We start from the raw sequence: 6,285 nt of genomic DNA, 5'->3' as shown, positions 1-6,285 counted from the left end.
CTGTTAAGAAAATCCCCTTCCTTACCTATTATAACAATCAGTCCTTTTAGTATCAAAGTGTATTAACGTTCTTAATAAGTACTAGTTCACATTATACACTGCAATGCAATGAGGTAATGGAATTTTACTGGACATTCTGGTATTCTTCATGCTTAAGTAAAACAAATTACAGGACAGGCTGGCCATGGGAAAAAGGGACTTTGCTTTGTGGAAGCTTGGAGCTGCCCATGAAGGATAAAGAGTACCCCTGGACCACCAAAATAACGCCAGCATCCTAGCCCCTCTGACACGTACCTGAAACCTTCCTGGTGTCATCTGGCATCACAGCTCATTAACTCTAGCCAGATCGACTTCAGGGATAACTGGATCAACAGACAAGCAGCAAGAATCCTGCAAAACTAGAGTTGCTTTGCAAAGTTTGACTAGGATTAGTAGTCAGTAATCGTGTTAGTGATTAGTCAAGTCATATTGTACCTAAATGATCAAAGGGTACAAGAATCCTGTGTAAAACCACGCTTGGGGTGGCCCTTGTAATGTGCATTCCGCATGCACATGAATCAATATTTGCCCTTGTAATCCTATACTTTGTGTCCTGGCCTCTCCTCCTGGCACGGGCCAGCTGAGAATTTTTGTGACAGTGAACCCTTCTCAACAACAACTAAATCACGAGCCTGTTATCAATACTGTTGGCATTACAAACCCAAAATGTCACTACAAATCCATACAAACTACCGTGCAGAAAATTAACCCTTATCGCAGCCAAAACCAGCACAGGCACTGCTGTAATTAACGACACACGTTCAATTGCAAACAAATGCACAAAATTATATGTAATTAAGAGTCACAGACACCATAACATCCACAATTACAGATATAAGAACAGTCACACATACAATTGCAGATACACGTGGAGTCACAGATACAAGCACACATTTTGTTACAACTACAGCTACAGCTTGTGACGAGACTACCAGCAGCGGTGCCATTAAACAAATGCAATTGAAGATACACATATAGGTAGGAGTACGGATGCAGACAGAGGTACAATCAGACATGCAGGCTTACTGATAAGCTGACATGCCTGTTCCAACTAAACTTTACCCGCTGACATGACCAGGGGAACGGTTGCCCTAAAGAACAGAGGTGATAAGGCAAATGCAGTACAGCAGATTCACACAGCAGCCCCTGAGCAGATTATTTAAAAGTCCAGGTAGCAACGTGCTCAAAATTCAGATTTTGCTTAACTACAAGAAGAGTTAGAAGAACATACAAAATGAATCTTGATGAAGCTCTGCATAAATGTTCTGCAGTTTACCAAATAAAATGCTTCTACAGCTTCTGCCTTACAGCTGAATCAAGGTTAGTATCTATTTGCTCTTGATATAAGATGTACTTACATCTACTCTCGAAAATGGTTCGTGACGTTCCCATTAGCATACAAAAGCAGCAACATCTGCTGGGAGTTTTAAGAGGCTTCTTGCTGTCACTTTCTCAGCACCACAAGCTCCAGCTGCCACCTTTGCCCCCACCGGTGCTCCAGGTATGGTTTCTGGAGATGAGGGGATAATTTGACCACACAACAGCTCCTGCAAAGCTTCTGTACCTATAACGATCTACTTATTTAGCTGGATAGGTAATCCACCCATGCTGAGTCGTCCTTGCATAAACCTGCAAATGGTATCGTAGCTGAAATCATTAATCCTCGCCACCCGCGACTTAAATGAAGTGCTATTTTAACAGGCAAGATACAAAACCTGAGTTCACTCCCCTGTACTGTAGCACCATCTAGAGGATTTGAGCTAGAAATTCCTCACCCATTGGGCAATAAAGTGGGAACTGCTCTCAAGTTGTGGAAAAAAAACCCCTTTGACACAAAAATAAAATTTTGAGTGAATTTTCATATTAACATCTATCTACAGAGTAACTTTAAAACTGTTTCACACGTGCCTACATGACATGAAGTTTTTTCTTAAGTAAGTTCTTGGTTTGTGATATGTGGTTTCATGACAGGTAACAGAACATAAGAACAAATATAACTTCATCAACAGTCAGATCGGGAAAGATCTTGATCTCATCCACTCTAGGGCACAGGCTTGCTACAAGACCTTCTTTAGGTGGAGAAAGGCAGGACTTCCCCTGTAGATTTATTCACAACTTTGCAAGGATGACTAATTTTACTCCATTTTCCTTAATTTTCACCTTTTAAAAGGAGATCTCTTAATAAAACCAAAACCAAATTTCAATCAAGAAAAGGTAAGAGGGTTTTAATTGAATAACAGAGATTATGTATATTATTATGTTTCACGCATAGAAGGAGGAGCTGACAACAACTGATTGCTTGTTGCAGAGCTATTAAAAGAGGAGGAGATGGATGGGTACCACCCTAAAGCCCTACTGATTATTCTTCCCATCCACAGACACTGCAGCCTTCACTCTGACTAATTTCAGCTTGGCACATTCTCCCCCATAACTTAACACGCTACTGCCGCAAAATCACACTTTTGCTCCTGAAGCCTCTGGGGAAAGGAGCAAGTTCAATCCTTTTGCTACTTCTGTGAAACTCTGGGCCAGCTCTTCAGAGACAGAAAGACCAAGAATTAATTGAGAATATTCACAACACGATTGCTCCACAGAGTTTGTGGGCAATAAACCCAAACTGTAGCTCCTGTTCTTTGGTTGATACGCGACTCAGCAGCAGCATGATTCACAGTAACAGATCTGCATTAAAAATTCAAACTTTTGTATACCTAAACACAATTTGTATTTCTCTTTCAGTATTGTTTCAAAACATTACTGTAATACCAGATAATCAGTCATTTATTTTAGCATGCAGTCCTTACAAATATCTAAGACTGGACTCCAAGCTTTCAGCTACTATGCCACATTATTTGCTTCTACCAAATTTCCTTGGAGACTGTTTGGCTAGAAATAAAAATCATAGAGGCAAAACCTGAAAGAATAAACTGCACAGTCATGACCAGCATCATTACTGGTTATGCATGAATTCATTCCACTTTACAGGCCAACAAAACTTAAACCTTCTGGAGATTTCCTACAACACAGGCAGAGGAGCTATTGTAACAGGTGGCAGACCTTTACTGTTACTTGTAATGAAGATTACTGGTTATAAAAAGCAAAATTCTTCCTGAATTGAATTGATTTCTGCTATTTCATAATGGCTGGCAGCGAATCAAGACTGTTGACAGCATTTCAGTGCAGCTTAAGTCCTTCAGTGTGTCCCTCCATGTGCTTCACTCCCTCCTTACCTCCTCCTGGGTCTCCAGGTTAAAGCAGTAAGGAAAGAAGAAAATTCTCCTGCACTTACCAGCAAATTCTTCTTCCTAGCTTCCATATGGAAGCTAAGGAAAAAAAAAAAAAGAGAAGAGTTTTAAGTACTTTCCATCTTTCAGTTGGTTTTTTTATCCCCAATCTTAACTATAAATGCAGAAATTCATTCAAACACCAGACTATAAGTACAAGCACTCGAAGTTTAAGCTTCTCATTTGCTACTTTTACCAGCAAATATTTAAATTTATTCACACAGATAAGCATTTGCAAGATCTCAGTTCTAGATTATGCAGTTTCTGGTGCTAATACAGCATTCACTACTGTATATCAAAAGAACAATTACACTGCTTGGAATCTGAATTCTTAGTTAAATTCCAAGTAACCAAGAAAATATTTTCATTTGTTGTTATGTGACTGAGACAAAGCCTATCTGAGTGTCTATAAAATCTGCATGTTTCAGTCTTCCATGCCGAGCATAAATAATGCTTCCAAGAATAATCCTGCATCATGCTAGCATTCATTTTGGCTCCAGTTCAGTATTTTTTTGCAAAGCTGAGCTGATATTTTTATTGGTTTTGAAAAGACACATAGGCATCTTGCATCCATGAAGGAAAACAATGGACTTCAAAGAAGCTTTAAAATTAAAAATAGCATTGGGGCAGCAGAGTAAGTGGAAAACCTCCCCCTTTCCATTTTCCTAACCGCCTGGAACTGCTAGTCCAGTTACTGGGGGTAGGATCACCCTATCCCTTACAGTATGCTATCCTACAGTGTGCTGACTTTAATCGGAGTGCAATAGTAAGGATCACTCCTGCGACCAACATCAGCACCAAGACCTGGTTTATATCATATAATCTCTAAGTTTTCATTTAAAAGCATCTTCTGGCTGTATTAAAACAAAATTGCCCAACAGACGTTCCAGTCAGATCCAATAATCATGCACCAGTGCCTCCAATGGTTCAAAGAAATGAAAAAATATCTGTAAAGATACCTCATTTCCAAAAGTTCAGCACACCATACTTCTTTAACAGAACTGCAGAGGTGAATCCATGCAGATTTCACTGCTGGCTGAACTGTTGGCAGGTGAAATGCCCTCACACAGCTGATGCAGCTCTCAGATGGGCCAGAATCAGCTGCAGGCACTGTGCTCTTGATTGCCTTCCACAGCACGTCAGAGGATGTTGGAGTAACTCCTAACACAGTAGCTTAGGAAATAAAATATACTGGTACTTCTGATAATTTCCTCCTTCCCTCAGAAGCCAGGTTTTCAACTCAGTTATAATCTTAACTGGAATACACAGGGACTTCCACACTTCTAATTTATGCTGGCCCCTGCCAGTCTTAAACTTAATAAATGCCTAGAACAATATTGTTGTAATAGATAGGGCAATCCCATGCACTGAAGTTCTTTTTCTCAAACATATGGACATAAACTGCATGAAATCAGGTGCTGAATTACTGTTGTAACTTTCAAACCCAGTTTTAGGTCCTTCAAGAGCTGAAGATTAATAATTAGCTTGCTAATTTGTTCTAAAAGCCTCTCTGTTTGAGGAAAGGTGGGGGGAGGTGGGCTGCTGACCTTCCAAAACACCAAACTCTAAACTTGCTATCTCTCTAGAGCACAGCAGCTAAAAGTCACTGTAATGGAAGCTTCAAAGCTTCATAAACAAGACAGAAGACTTGATGAGGCCAGCCCCCTTCCCTTACAAATACACAGAAGAGTCTTTTGAACCCATCAGTGCTCTTTATTGTGTGCATGGAGGAAGATGGTTCCTCATAGGCCTTGCACGTGGTTTGTTCCTCTGTGGTTTTGGTGAAGAGAACCAACACATGTGGGTAACGCACTGTTGTTGCAGCGTTGCCAAAGCCACCTTCACCTATATCAGGAGTGGGGTAAACAATGGCAGCACGCAGCATTCCTTATTACAATGACTTATTTATCATCATGATTTATGTTATCATTTATTTAGTGATCATAGCACACAGAGGGCTGGAAAGCTGCTGCTGGGGAAGAACAAACACTGCACACCCATGGAATGGGTGGAAAACCCAAGAGCAGACAAAGCAGCACTTACACACAGGGAGAAGAAAAACACCGATCTCTGACATTAAGCAGTAGCTGAACAGGTGCCTCGGGATTCATAGAATAACCAGGTTGGAAGAGACCCACCGGATCATCGAGTCCAACCATTCCTATCAATCACTAAACCATGTCCCTTAGCACCTCGTCCACTTGTGTCTTAAATGCCTCCAGGGAAGGTGACTCAACCACCTCCCTGGGCAGCCTGTTCCAGTGCCCAATGACCCTTTCTGTGAAAAATTTTTTCCTAATGTCCAGCCTAAATCTCCCCTGGTGGAGCTTGAGGCCATTCCCTCTTGTCCTGTCCCCCGTCACTTGGGAAAAGAGCCCAGCTCCCTCCTCTCTACAACCTCCTTTCAGGTAGTTGTAGAGAGCAATGAGGTCTCCCCTCAGCCTCCTCTTCTCCAGGCTAAACAACCCCAGCTCTCTCAGCTGTTCCCCATAAGGCCTGTTCTCCAGCCCCTTCACCAGCTTTGTTGCTCTTCTCTGGACTCGCTCCAGAGCCTCAACATCCTTCTTGTGGTGAGGGGCCCAGAACTGAACACAGGATTCGAGGAGCGGTCTCACCAGAGGGAGAAGAACCTCCCTGGATCTGCTGGCCACGCCGTTTCTGATCCAAGCCAAGATGCCATTGGCCTTCTTGGCCACCTGGGCCACTGCTGGCTCATGTTCAGTCGCTGTCAACCAACACACCCAGGTCCCTCTCCTCCAGGCAGCTCTCCAGCCAGACTTCTCCTAGTCTGTAGCACTTCACAGGGTCGTTGTGCCCCAAGTGCAGGACCCGGCACTTGGCCTTCTTAAACCTCTCCAGCTATCCATAATTAGCAGTGGTCATTCTAATTTCTTCAAATCATTCTGTAGAAAATTAAATTTTATTTCTGTCTAGCCCAAAATATTTAAAACAAGCTTACAACCGA

Source organism: Phaenicophaeus curvirostris, chromosome 14, assembly GCF_032191515.1.
Source record: "Phaenicophaeus curvirostris isolate KB17595 chromosome 14, BPBGC_Pcur_1.0, whole genome shotgun sequence".
NCBI classification, from domain to species: domain Eukaryota; kingdom Metazoa; phylum Chordata; class Aves; order Cuculiformes; family Cuculidae; genus Phaenicophaeus; species Phaenicophaeus curvirostris.
This window is presented reverse-complemented; position numbering follows the sequence as displayed.